At 35.7% G+C, this 14,559-nt stretch overlaps 1 long non-coding RNA gene across 2 annotated transcripts in view; it reads right to left on the bottom strand.

Moving 5' to 3' along the window:
* LOC140624537 (uncharacterized) overlaps positions 1-14,057 on the bottom strand; it is a 66,311-nt gene extending 52,254 nt beyond the window's left edge. The window contains exons 1-3 of one of the 2 annotated variants that reach the window (XR_012024009.1): positions 13,929-14,057; positions 12,329-12,630; positions 7,852-8,051 (exon numbers count right to left, since the gene is read on the bottom strand). This is a non-coding gene — a long non-coding RNA (uncharacterized lncRNA). The remainder of the gene's footprint in view (positions 1-7,851; positions 8,052-12,328; positions 12,631-13,928) is intronic. The other variant, XR_012024010.1, reaches the window with a different exon arrangement.
* Positions 14,058-14,559: the final 502 nt, after the last annotated feature.

The following is a 14,559-nucleotide window of genomic DNA, read 5'->3' as shown; positions in this document are numbered from 1 at the left end:
TAATTCTCCTTTTTGGCGGGGTCTTTGTCTGGCTTTGGAATTAAGGTGATGCTGGCTTCATAGAACGAATTTGGAAGTACTCCATCTCTTTCTATCTTTCCAAACAGCTTTAGGAGAATAGGTATGATTTCTTCTTTAAACGTTTGATAAAATTCTCCTGGGAAGCCATCTGGCCCTGGACTCTTGTGTCTTGGGAGGTTTTTGATGACTGCTTCAATTTCCTCCCTGGTTATTGGCCTGTTCAGGTTTTCTATTTCTTCCTGTTCCAGTTTTGGTAGTTTGTGGCTTTCCAGGAATGCGTCCATTTCTTCTAGATTGCTTAATTTATTGGCGTATAGCTGTTCATAATATGTTTTTAAAATCGTTTGTATTTCCTTGGTGTTGGTAGTGATCTCTCCTTTCTCATTCATGATTTTATTAATTTGAGTCTTCTCTCTCTTCTTTTTAATAAGGCTGGCTAATGGTTTATCTATCTTGTTAATTCTTTCAAAGAACCAACTCCTGGTTCTGTTGATCTGTTCCACAGTTCTTCTGGTCTCGATTTCGTTGAGTTCTGCTCGAATCTTTATTAACTCCCTTCTTCTCTTGGGTGTAGGATCTATTTGCTGTTTTTTCTCTAGCTCCTTTATGTGTAAGGTTAGCTTTTGTATTTGAGTTCTTTCCAGTTTTTGAATGGATGCTTGTATTGCGATGTATTTCCCCCTTAGGACTGCTTTTGCTGCATCCCAAAGATTTTGAACGGTTGTATCTTCATTCTCATTAGTTTCCATGAATCTTTTTAATTCTTCCTTAATTTCCTGGTTGACCCTTTTATCTTTTAGCAGGATGGTCCTTAACCTCCACGTGTTTGAGGTCCTTCCAAACTTCTTGTTGTGATTTAGTTCTAATTTCAAGGCATTATGGTCCGAGAATATGCAGGGGACAATCCCAATCTTTTGGTATCGGTTCAGACCCGATTTGTGACCCAATATGTGGTCTATTCTGGAGAAAGTTCCATGTGCGCTTGAGAAGAATGTGTATTCAGTTGAGTTTGGATGTAAAGTTCTGTAGATATCTGTGAAATCCATCTGTTCCAGTGTATCATTTAAAGCTCTCGTTTCTTTGGAGATGTTTTGCTTAGAAGACCTATCGAGTATAGAAAGAGCTAGATTGAAGTCACCAAGTATAAGTGTATTATTATCTAAGTATTTCTTCACTTTGGTTAATAATTGATTTATATATTTGGCAGCTCCCACATTCGGAGCATATATATTGAGGATTGTTAAGTCCTCTTGTTGAATAGATCCTTTAAGTATGATATAGTGTCCCTCTTCATCTCTGACTACAGTCTTTGGGGTAAATTTTAGTTTATCTGATATAAGGATGGCTACCCCTGCTTTCTTTTGAGGACCATTCGAATGGTAAATGGTTCTCCAACCTTTTATTTTCAGGCTGTAGGTGTCCTTCTGTCTAAAATGAGTCTCTTGTAGACAGCAAATAGATGGGTCCTGCTTTTTTATCCAGTCTGAAACCCTGCGCCTTTTGATGGGGTCATTAAGCCCGTTCACATTCAGAGTTACTATTGAGAGATATGAGTTTAGTGTCATCATGATATCTATTCAGTCTTTGTTTTTGTGGACTGTTCCACTGAACTTCTTCTTAAAGGGGAATTTTAAGAGTCCCCCTTAAAATTTCTTGCAGAGCTGGTTTGGAGGTCACATATTCTTTTAGTTGCTGCCTGTCTTGGAAGCTCTTTATCTCTCCTTCCATTTTGAATGAGAGCCTTGCTGGATAAAGTATTCTTGGTTGCATGTTCTTCTCATTTAGGACCCTGAATATATCCTGCCAGCCCTTTCTGGCCTGCCAGGTCTCTGTGGAGAGGTCTGCTGTTACCCTAATACTCCTCCCCATAAAAGTCAGGGATTTCTTGTCTCTTGCTGCTTTAAGGATCTTCTCCTTATCTTTGGAATTTGCAAGCTTCACAATTAAATGTCGAGGTGTTGAACGGTTTTTATTGATTTTAGGGGGGGATCTCTCTATTTCCTGGATCTGAATGCCTGTTTCCCTTCCCAGATTAGGAAAGTTTTCAGCTAGAATTTGTTCAAATACATATTCTGGCCCTCTGTCCCTTTCGGCGCCCTCGGGAACCCCAATTAAACGTAGGTTTTTCTTCCTCAGACTGTCGTTTATTTCCCTTAATCTATCTTCATGGTCTTTTAATTGTTTGTCTCTTTTTTCCTCAGTTTCCCTCTTTGCTATCAACTTGTCTTCTATGTCACTCACTCGTTCTTCCACCTCATTAACCCTCGTCGTTAGGACTTCTAGTTTGGATTGCATCTCATTCAATTGATTTTTAATTTCTGCCTGATTAGCTCTAAATTCTGCAGTCATGAAGTCTCTTGAGTCCTTTATACTTTTTTCTAGAGCCACCAGTAGCTGTATAATAGTGCTTCTGAATTGGCTTTCTGACATTGAATTGTAATCCAGATTTTGTAACTCTGTGGGAGAGAGGACTGTTTCTGATTCTTTCTTTTGAGGTGAGGTTTTCCTTCTAGTCATTTTGCTCAGTGCAGAGTGGCCAAAAGCAAGTTGTATTGGGAAAAAGAGAAAAAGAGAGGAGAGAAAGAAGGAAAGAAAAGAGAAAGAGAAAAAAAAAAGGGAAGAAAAAGAAAAAAAAAAAAAAAAAGAAGAAAAAGAGAAAGAAAAAGAAAGGAGAAAAAAAAGGGGGTGGGGGAAGGAAACAAATCAAATAACAAAACAAAACAAAAACAAAAACAAACAAACAAACAAAAAAAGAACCACCGGGGAGTATCTTCTGATTCTGTGTTCTTTAAGTCCCTTGGCTTCTCCTGGAAGTTGTCAGTCTAGCTGGTCTTCTGGGGGAGGGGCCTGTTGTGCTGATTTTCAGGTGTTAGCAGTTGGGGGAGCTGCTGTGCCCCTGCCTGGTGCAGGGCTCGGTGGGGGTTGTTTACCCCGTGAGGCCGCAGGAGGAACAGCCCCAGTGGCGGGGCAGCTCTGGAAACCTGGATTCAGCTCCGGCAGGAACCACGGAGCTCTCCGTCTGCAGGGCCTGGAGGCTCCGGGGCGGGGCCGCTGCTCTGCTCAGCTGGGGCAGGAGCGTCCTTGCTGTCCTGGGCCCTCCCGGCCTCTGCCTGTCCCGGGGGAGGCGGGATCCTGGGCTGTGTCCCGGCGCCCTGTGCTCCGGAGCCTGCGCTGGTGGATTCGCGCTCCCGGGCCGCGCAGCCCCCTCCGCGGAGCCGCCCCCGAGCCCCTCCGAGCTGCTCCTGGAACCGCGCAGCCCCCTCCGCACGGAGCCTCTTCCTCTGCCCGAGCCCCTCCGAGCTGCTCCCGGGGCCGCGCAGCCCCCTCTGCGGAGCCGCCCCCGAGCCCCTCCAGCTGCTCCGGGTCCCGCCGGGTCCCGCCGTGCGCGCTGCAGCCCTTAGGGAGCTCGGGGCACTCTCCTGGGCGCGCAGTTGCTCTGTTACTGTCCCAGGGAGCCCGAGGGCATCCTCGCCCTCCTGGGTCCTGCTCCACCTCCCCGCGAGCCCCTTTCCGCCCGGGAAGGTCGGTGCAGCTCCTGCTCCTCCGGGACGGGGCTCTCCTGTCCTGGGGACACTCGCCCCGGCCTCAGCCCAGCTCCTCGCGGGGCCCCTCCCCCTTGGAGGCCTTTGTTTCTTTATTTCTTTTTCCCCGTCTTCCTACCTTGATAGAAGCGCGAACTCTTCTCACTGTCGCATTCCAGCTGTTCTCTCTTTAAATCTCAGGCCGAATTCATAGATTTTCAGGATAATTTGAAGGTTTTCTAGGTAGTTTGGTGGAGACAGGTGATTTGGAGACCCTGCTCTTCCGGCATCTTGCTCCTCCCCTCCAGAGCACATTTTAAAGTAAAGAAAATTATCAGGAATAAATAAGAGCATTACATTATTTTAAAAGGATCAATTTTCCAAGAAGATATAACAACTCTTAATGTCTATGTACCCAACAACAGAGTATCAAGCTACATAAGGCAAAAAATGATAGAACTATAAGAAAAAATAAATGAATCCAGTATCAAAACAGGAGACTTCAGCACCATTCTCTCAGAATATAGACAGCTTCAGCAGGCCAAAAATCAGTAAGGAAACAATGAAACCCAGCAATATCATCAATCAACTGGATATAATTGACATTTACAAAATATTTCATCCAACAACAGAATACACATTTTTCTCAAGCTCACATGTAATACTCACAAAGATAGATCATAATTTAGGCCATAAAATACAATTTAACATTTTGAAGTATAGAAATCATACAATATATACTCTTAGAATATAGTAGTATTAAGCTAGAAATAAATAACAAAAAGACAACTGGATAATACTAAAATACATGGGGATTAAACAACATACTTCAAAATAACATAGGGGTCAAAGGAGTTTCCAGATACATTTAAAATAGTTGAACTAAATGAAAACGAAATCTCAATTTATCAAAATTTGTGAGATGAAGTGAAAGTAGTGCTTAGAAAGAAGCTTATAGTATTGAATGCATATATTAGAAAAGATAAATATTTAAAATCAGCAATATACCTTGGGAAACTAGAAAAAAGGGCAAATTAAATGCAAAGTAGCTAGGATAAAAGAAATAATAAGAATTCGAGCAGAAATCAGTGAAGTTAAAACAGGAAATCAATGAAAATAAAAGTACTTCTTCGAAAAGATCAATAAAACTAATAAATCAATATGCAGGCTAGCTAAAAAAATAGAAGATACATATTATTAATATAAGAAGTGAAAGAGGGGACATCATTACAAGACCTAAGTACAACAAAAGGATAATAAAAGAATACTCTAAACAATTCTATGCCTACAAATTTGATAATTTAGATGAAGTGGATAAATTCCTTGAAAGAATGATTTTCCTAAACTCAAACAAAAAGAAATAGACAATCTGAAAAGAACTATATCTACAAAGAATTTTAAACAATAAACAATGAACTCCCAAAACAGAAATTGCCAGGTCCAGGTGGGTTCACTGGTGATTTCTACCAAACATTTAAGGAAGAAACCAGACAAATACCCTACAACTCTTTTAGAAAGTTAGAAACAGAGGGGATACTTCCTAACTCACTCTATGAGACCAATATATTACCCAAATGCCAATACTGGACAAAGACATTTTAAGAAAACTTACAGACCAATAACCTTCATAAACATGGTTGCCATGGATAAACTCTAGCAAAGTAATAGTAAACTGAATCCAAAAAAAGTAAATAAAGAATTATACATCACGACCAAGTGGGATTTACCCAAGAATGCAAGGTTGATTCAACATGTGAAAATCAATTAAAGTAGTTCATCACATCAGCAGACCATAAAAGAAAAATGGCATAATCAAATTGATAGATGCAGAAAAAGCATTTGACAAAATCTAACATCTATTTATGATAAAAATTCTCAGTAAACTAGGAATAAGGAAGAGTTTTCTCCAGAATATAGGTTAAAAACTACAAAAACCCTACAACAAACATTATACTTAGAAGTGAGAAACTCATTCATACTTATTAGTGAGAAACCTAAAAAAAAAAAAAAAAAAAAAAAAGTGAGAAACTCAAAGCTTTCCCACTATAATCGGGTAGAAAGCAAGGATGTCTTATCTCCCCACTGCTTGTCAACATGGAGCTGGAAGTCCTTCCCAGTGCATCATGTCAGGATACAGAATAAAAATGAAGACATAAAACTGTCTTTGTTTGCAGATGCTGTATCAACTATGTAGAAAATCTGAAAGAATAACCTAAAAGACTCCTGAAACCAATACCTTAAACCAGCAAGTGATTATAGCAAGATTGTAGGATATAGGTTAATACACACAAGTTAATTGCTTTCTTATATCCCAACAATAAACAAGTGGACTTAAATAAAAACACAATACCATTTACATTAGCACCCCCTAAAAATAAAATATTTAAGTATAAACCTAATAAATATGCATAAGATCTGTGTGAAGAAAACGAGACTCTGATAAATAATATCAAAGGCTAAATAAATGGAGAGATATCCCACGTACATGGATAGGAAGACTTATATTGTCAAGATGTCGTCATAAATTGATCTATAGAATCAATGCCAATCTCAGCAATTTATTTTATATGGAGAGGTGAAAAATGCAGAGTAGCCAAATATTAGAAAAGAAGAAGAAAGTTGGAGGACTAACTCTACCAACTGCAAGATTCACTCTAAAACTACAGTAATCAAAACAGTGTGGTGAAAGAATAGACAAATAGATCAATGGAGCAGAATAAGAGCTCAGAAACAGGACACTTACAAGTATGGCCAGATGTTTGAAAAAAGCAAAGGCAATACAATGGAGCAAAGAGCAAAAAAATGGTCCTGAAATGATGTCCCCATGAAAAATCTGAATCTAAAAAGACTTCATACTCTTCACAAAAAAATAACTCAAAATGCATCATAGCTCTAAATGTAAAATACAAAAGTATCCTACAAGATAACTTTGGAGAAAACCTAGACAACTTTGTGTGTGGTGATGCCTTTTCAGATACAACACGAAAGATATGATCCATGAAATAAATAATAAGCTTGACTTCATAAAATTAAAATTTTCTGTTCTGTGAAAGAAAATGTTAAGAGAACTGAAAGATAAGCCATAAACTGGGAGAAATATTTGCAAAAGGCACAATGGGTAAATAACTGTTATCTATATTATATAAAACAAGACAAAACAACCCTCTTAAGACTCAACAGTTACACTGAGCATCATATGTAAGTGATGAGTCACTAAATTCTACTCCTGAAACTAATATTATACTACATGACAACTAATTGGTATTTAAATAAAACACTTGTAACAAATAAACCAACAAACTCAACAATAAGAAAACAATTCAATTAAAAAATGGATCAAAGACCTTAAAAAGACAACTTGCTGAAGAATATATGCAGATGGAGAGTAAGCATATGAAAAGATGTTCCACATCATAGGTCACGAGGAAAACGCAAATTAAAATAATGAAATACAACTAGAAACGTATTAGAACGGTCAAAACCCATAACACAACAAAATGATGGCTAGTGAGGATGTGGACCAACAATGAATGACCAACTCTCATTCGTTGCTGGCGGGGATGGAAAATTGGACATTTATTTTGGAAGACAGTTTAGCAGTTTCTTATAAAACATACTGTACCATATGAACCCGCAATCAAGCTCCTGAGTACTTACTCAAAGGAGTTGAAAACTAATGTACCATCCAACCCTCATGTGGAGTGTTATGGTCTGAATGTTTGTGTCCCACCAAAATTCATATGTTGAAATCCAATCCTCTAAAGGCAATGGCGTTAATAAGTGGGGTCTCTGGAAAGTAATTAGCTCATGAGGGTGAAGCGCTCCCTCATCAATGGTATTAGCATTATTATAAAAAACATCCCACGCCTGGCCCCTTCTGCCCTTTGAAGAGTAAAGTACATAACCATGGTCCTCACCTGACCATGTTTCCTCCTTATCTCAGACTTCTAGAATCCAGAACCATGAACAATAAATTTTTGCTATTAACAAGTCAGCTACTCTGTGGTATTTTGCTGTAGCAGACCAAACAAACTTAGACATGAGTGTTTATAACTGTTTTTTCATAATTACCAAAATCCCGAAGCAACCAAGATGTCCTTCAGTAGATGAACGGATACATAAACTTTGGTACATCCAAACCATGGAATATTATGCAGTGTTAAAATAAAAAAAAAGAACTTTCAAGCCATGAAAAGACATGGAGGAGACTTGAATACTTCTTGCTAAGTGACAGAAGCCAAATTATTCCAAGTATATGTTATTCTGGAAAAAGAAAAACTAGGAAGACAATAAAAAGGTCGGTGGTTACCTGAGGTGAGAATGAGGGGAGAGATGAATAGAAGAGCACAGAGGATTCTTAAGGCAGTAAAAATACCCTGTATGATATTATGATGCATATGTCACCGCCATTATACCTTCATCCAAATCCATAAAATGCACAACACCAAGTGAATACTAGGGTGAACTATTGACTTGATGTGATTATATTGTGCCAATGCTTGTTCTTTCCTGGTAAAAAAGGGGAAAAAAAGTACCATTTTAGTAGGTGGGTATTGCTAATAGGGGATGCTATGCACAGATGGTGGAGGGGCTATATAAGAAATCTCTGTACATTGTTCCAATTTTGTTGTAAACCTAAAACTGCTCCACAAATATAAAGTCACAAAAAAATTTCAGGTTGATGATCACTAGTAAATTCTGAAGGTAACAAGTAGCCGTGATTTATCAGAGTCAACGTTAATGATTTCCATACAATGTAAGTACTTTTCAAAACTGACTGAATTACTATAAACTGTCTCTTCTATTACCTTCACATATTTTAATTTTATATTCGTCATAAACTTTCAGGATATTTTATTATTGTTTTTTAAATAGTTAATAGTTTTTTTTGCATATTACCCACATGATAATTTTCCCATGATTTTTATTCTTTTCCAAATATCTATGCTTCCTTCTTGAGTTATTTTGTTCTATCTCACCTTGAAGAACTACAGTAATGTGTCTTCACTTCACCTATCTTCTGGTAATAAAGTCTCTAGACATTTTATTTTTCTGAAATCACATTTTGCCTTACTATCCATAGGATACTTTCAATACAAATAAAATTTAGATTAATATCTTTTCATTCTCTTTTCTTTATTAAAATGTAGATCAACACTTTAAAGGTGTCAGCTCATTGTCTTCTAGCTTTTATAGTTTCAGTAGAAAACTTAACTGTCAGTCTTATTTTCAGCTTCCTGGAGGCAACGTGTCTTTTTTCCATAACTGCTGTCTAGAGTGATATTTAGCAGTTTGATTATGACTTTTCTAAAGTAGCTCTGCTTCCCTTTGTATAATCTAACACATATATATTTTCATAAAATGGAATGGAATATTACTCAGCAATTAAAAGGAATGAGTTATTGATAATGGGATATGGAAAACATGGATTTCAAAAGGAATGGGTTATTGATATTGACTTAAGTAAAACATAGATTAATTTCTTATTGAAATTTTGGATGAAAGAAACATTATACAAAAATAGATCTTTTATAATTTATTTAAGGGAAGTTCTAGAACAGACTAAACTAACCTTTGGTGGAAAACACAACTCTAATGGGTGGGCCAATGATCAACAGAAGATGGGCATAATAGACCTTTCTTAGGTGACGTAACATTCTCTCTTTTTTTTATGGTTTTACGTTATATGCATTTGCATAGTATATGCATATATATAGATTTGTCAAAGCCCATTAAAATTGGTGTCTTTCACTATATATAAAATTTATCTCATCAAAAATATACAAATGATATTGAATTCTAATTTTACTTTATTTTAAAGATTTCATTTATTTATTTACGAGAGACACACAGAGAGAGAGAGAGAGAGGCAGAGATGTAGACAGAGGGAGAAGCAGGTTCCCTGCAGGAACCTGATGTGGGACTCAATCCTAGGACCCCAGGATCATGCCCTGAGCTCAACCACGGAGTCACCCAGGCATCCCTTGATTCTAATTTTAACATGTTTTGGAGTAAAGTTATTGATATCTACAACTTACTTAAAATGAATAAAATAGAATAAGGGACTGATGAATGGTTATATTTATAGATATATGAAGATAGTGTAATTGATCATAATTGGTACAGTTAATAACTAATAATATTGGTCAGCAATGAGTCGAAAATAATTATTTCTTCATTAGAATTCAAATATATTTTATCCTAAAGTAATTGTATTGTCACCAAGAATTATACATGTCACCAGCACATATCAGTATATTCACTGACCTGCAAAAAGAAATACTTTGCTAGATTTGTTTCTTCTGTGCAATAACCTTCCAAATAATTATCAAGTACACACTGAGTATTTCAAGTCATGGTATTGCTGAAAGTGGCACTTGAATGACCTTGTTTGTCATTGATTCACCAAATATTTCAAATAAATATATTTAATGCAATCTTTTGGTATAATCAAAATTGTATGTGATTCTTTAGTCTTAGCAACTAAAAGTGTCATTTATAAGCAGTCAAAGCAAACCATACTAATGTTTAAATGTGAAATACCAAGCATATACTTTTATAAGCAACTTAATGATTAAACATTAAATAATAATCATAACATTTTTAATAATTTCAAAACTGGTCCATGCAAGGAAAGAGTAGAAACTATCTTCGAATACCACACAAGTTTGAAGGAAAATGACAATAATAAGCTTGGAAAAACAGAGTGTCTATAGATTTTTTTCACATTTTCTATAATTTAACAATCATCAATGAAGTCACTTATAATACATATTTCATATCTATGATTTTATTAGAAAATATCTTATTAATTTGATTGATAGTATTTTTGACATTTGTCTTCCATCAAAAGAGTGTATGAGTTGGAATCCACTTTTTTTTTTTTTTTTTTTTTTTTTTTTTTTTTTTTTTTTTTTTTATTTTTTTTTTATTTTTTTTTTTATGGAATCCACTTTTTAAATTAAAAGTTAATTTAAATATTTATAAGATAACCTGTTTGCCTGGCCACTGATATATTTTGCAAATAAAGCATCACTTCATTTAAAGAAAAAAAAAAAAAAGAATATTATTTGCTTGATGAAAATTGCTGTATCTTTTGCCATTCCCACCAATATATTTCCATTCAATCAGCTTTTCAAGAGTAATTGTGTTTTTTCTTTTGAAGATTTTATTTATTTATTCATGAGAGACACAGAGAGAGACAGAGACACAGGCAGAGGGAGAAGCAGGCTCCCTGTGGGGAACCCTATGTGGGACTCGATCCCAGGACCCCGGGATCATGCCTTGAGTCGAAGGCAGACGCCCAACCCCTTAGCCACTCGGGTGCCCTTAAGAGTAAGTATTTATTGTGTATTGAGAAATAAAATCATAGCTTTAATAGTGATTCTCCATGTTACTCATCAGTATGCATACTTTCAATTAACACAATATATGTCAATATTTAAACTTTTTAATGCAGCAAAGTAAATTGCTTTTTCCTTCTTAACCTAACTATATTTTTATGTTGTTAAAGAAAGAAGGAAACCTAGTATGACATTAAGTTTATTACTTGAACAAATGGAAAGAGAAAGTGCCCTCAATGGAGATGAGACCATGGCAGAAAAAGCAGGTTTTCTCAAGGTAGAGATCACAGGCTTAATTTTGGCTATGCCAGGATTGTGGCCTCTACTACATACAGGCATGACCACATTGGAGTTCAAAGTTAGGAGTTAGGAGTTCAAGGAATACAGGTTGTAGACACAAATTTGGGTGTGGTCATCTTATGGAAGTAATTAGAAGGCATGAAGATGGAAAAATTTCCTCTAAGAGAGTATATAGCTGGGGGAAAAAAAAAGAAAAAGAAAGAAAGGCAAGGATTCATGCCTTAGGAAATCTGATAAATAAGGATAAACCTGCAAATCAGATGGCGGGATGAATAATTTTGTGACATATTACGGAAACCAGGGGAGTATAATATCCTGCAAACCAAGGAAAGTAAGTGCTTTAAAGAGGGAGTGACTTACAGTGACAAGTGCTGATGATGACTTAAATGAAAAAAAAAAAAAATCTGATAAACAAAAGTAAGCTCATCAATGCCTTTGGCAAGAGCAGTTTAAATGAAATAGTGGAAGCAAAAGACAAGCCTTGACTGAGTGTTAAGGAGAATGAGATGAGAAAATCAAAGACTAGCTGATTACGTTTTCAAAAATCTTAGGTATAAGCGGAGTGATAGAAGTGTTATTTGCAGAGTGAACAAACTCCAGAGGAAAGAGTACTGACACACGTTTGATTGCTATTTTCCTTGTAAAATTTCAAATTCTACAGAAGATAGATTAAAAGATATTTTAATAAGTACTTAGATTTTTAACATACACATTTTCTAGCCTAATATCTATTTTTTCTTAGTTGGTACCGATAAAATAGTCCCAGGATAAAATTAGAATAATTTGAAATGACTACAATAAGAGAACACTAGATCTACCCACAATTAATGAGATGACAATTTCTTATCATAAGTATAGCGTATGTCTAATTAGTCAGAGAAAAAAATGCTGACTCCATCAGGAACAAGAATTTCTGCCTCTTAATGAAAATTTATTTGTCGTATATAATAATCACTATTCCTATTATGTAGCTGCAGATTTTTATCCTGTAATCAAATATGCTTTCTCAAAAGATTTCTTTTAGTTCAAAACGTATTTTTGGCATATGAGTATATAAATTTTAAAAAGCTCTATAATATACAACTAAATAACCATATAATGCATATACCATCTCACACAAATCAACAAAATATTATAACTCACCATTTTTATCTGTGCATAGAAACTATCTTTCTGTACCAAATATATTTTTCTCAGGGCAGGTCTATATTGATGAAGTGTTTAACCGTGCTCTAAAGTGTAAATCATAATTTTGGAGACTAGAAGGTCATATCTGTAAAGTGGTGGCATCTACAAGCTCCTCTTTCCACTTTCCTTTGCTCTACTTTTGTTTAGAGGCTTTTAAGTGTCTTAGACTTAATGAGTTCTTACTTGATTAGTTTTGCCAGATGATAAATGAAAACCTTTTAAAAAGGATCTAGTCTTTTAAAAAGTTCTTTTTTCAGCTGAAAAAAAAATAAATAATGGTAAATATACAAAATTTTTGAAATTTCAAAAATGTCAGAGAAAAGAAAAATTTAATTGAGAAGCTCAGAAACCATTTATCAATATTTATGAAAATCTTAATAGGACTGTATGACTACGTCTTACTGCAGTGACTAGAGATGATAGTCTATGGAGCTCTACGGCTGAAGTATAAAATGGATACGCTATTAGCTATATTAGTCTCTATGTTGCACTAATATACAACACTAAAGAGAGAAAAAATAACCTTTGTGAAAATGCATCTGAAAATTTGATTCAGAATTACAGTTCCCAATATAATTTAAACTTGTAATAAATTTCTGTGAAATTTTATTTCTTGAGGTTATCAGGAATTGAAAATAATACATATGGTCACTTTCCTCCTATAGTCAACTTTTTCTCCTATAGTCTTTCCAAATTAATAAATGGCATGACTATTTACTAAGTTACTCAGGTCAAAAACCTAGAAGACATTTTTGATTCATCCCACTGCCAACTTCCTTTGGCAAGACACATCATTTCTCAGTTGGATTATAGGGGGACATTCTCCTGGTTGGGATCCATTCCATTCTAGACATGCTTCTGCACATACTAACCAAAGTAATAAATAAAATGATAGATTTCACTATTCAAAAATGCTTTTCACCTGCAAAATTCCAATCTGCATATTATGACCCATAGGACCCTACATTGTTTGCCTTTGCTGACTCTCCTTCCATATCTCTAACCACAAATCCAACTGCCTCTCATTCCGTAATCAATCAGGCTCCTCCCATTAGCCTGTGAACTAAACTAGTTCCACCTTCGGGGCCTTGCATTTTCTGTTCCATGCCTGAAACACACTCTTTTTACATTTCCCATTTGTAAAGGAGGCCATAGTGCGATGTCAGCCCTCCAGAGAGTTGTTCCTGACCAAAATTTATTCTTGACCACATTCAAATGTGACTCCATATATCAGAATTCTCTTGTATATTTTTCTCTTGCCTTCTAGAACAGGGCTGGGCCCATCATAGGCACAGAATATATATATTTTATAAATCAGCATGTGTGATACATTAATGAGTTCTTAATTTATGAATTTCCTAATTAGTATAAAATGGGGAAAGGAAAGGAGAACGCTGTAGAGGAAAAGGCAGGGTTTCTCCTATCAAAGACTGAAATTCAAATCTCATCTCTTCCATTTACTCACTATAGGACAAAATATAAAACACTCTTTTATTAAAATATAAAAACAATAGCTTCCTAGAAGTAGTATTTCATCAATGAAATGAAACTTTACCTCATTATGTGTGGCACTACTTAAAGCTCAATAAATGTTAACTTATTTTCTTATGTGTACATATCTTCTTGAGAAGTTTATATTGACTCCTTAAGATATCCATATCTTCTCATGCAAGGGAAATTATTGGGTAGTGAGTACACTGAGGAGAAATAAATATATACTTTACTGTCTGAAGAAGGATAAAGAATTGAAAAGTTCTGTCTAAAATGTTGTCACTGGACATTTTGGGATATTAATCTAACAATGCAAATAGGTACAGTTTAGAAGCCTTGATAACACTTCAGTCTCTTGTATTTTCCTCAAATATAAGTCATAAAAGACATTTGTTACTATGTGTGTGTTCACAGATTAAGAACCACTTAATGTAAACAAGTTTAATAAGAGATATGGAATGAATACTTTTCCTATTATCTAAGGGTAGACCAAGCAACTTGCTAATTTCCTTTTCAACATCCCCAGTTGTTTCCAAAGATCCATATATCACAATAGTTCTAGTTGTTGTTGTTTAAGTTACAGAGAGAAATATGATCTCTAACATCAGCGTTTGAACCTTCTTTCTCAGAGGCAGGCATATCCTTTGTGTTCTGTAGTGAGCAATTAATGTCATTAGAGGCTAGAGAATTAATAG

The sequence above is a fragment of the Canis lupus genome, chromosome 34 (genome assembly GCF_048164855.1).
Source record: "Canis lupus baileyi chromosome 34, mCanLup2.hap1, whole genome shotgun sequence".
NCBI lineage: Eukaryota > Metazoa > Chordata > Mammalia > Carnivora > Canidae > Canis > Canis lupus.
Note: the sequence above shows the minus strand (reverse complement) of the source record. Positions and strands in the feature narration are given on the sequence as shown.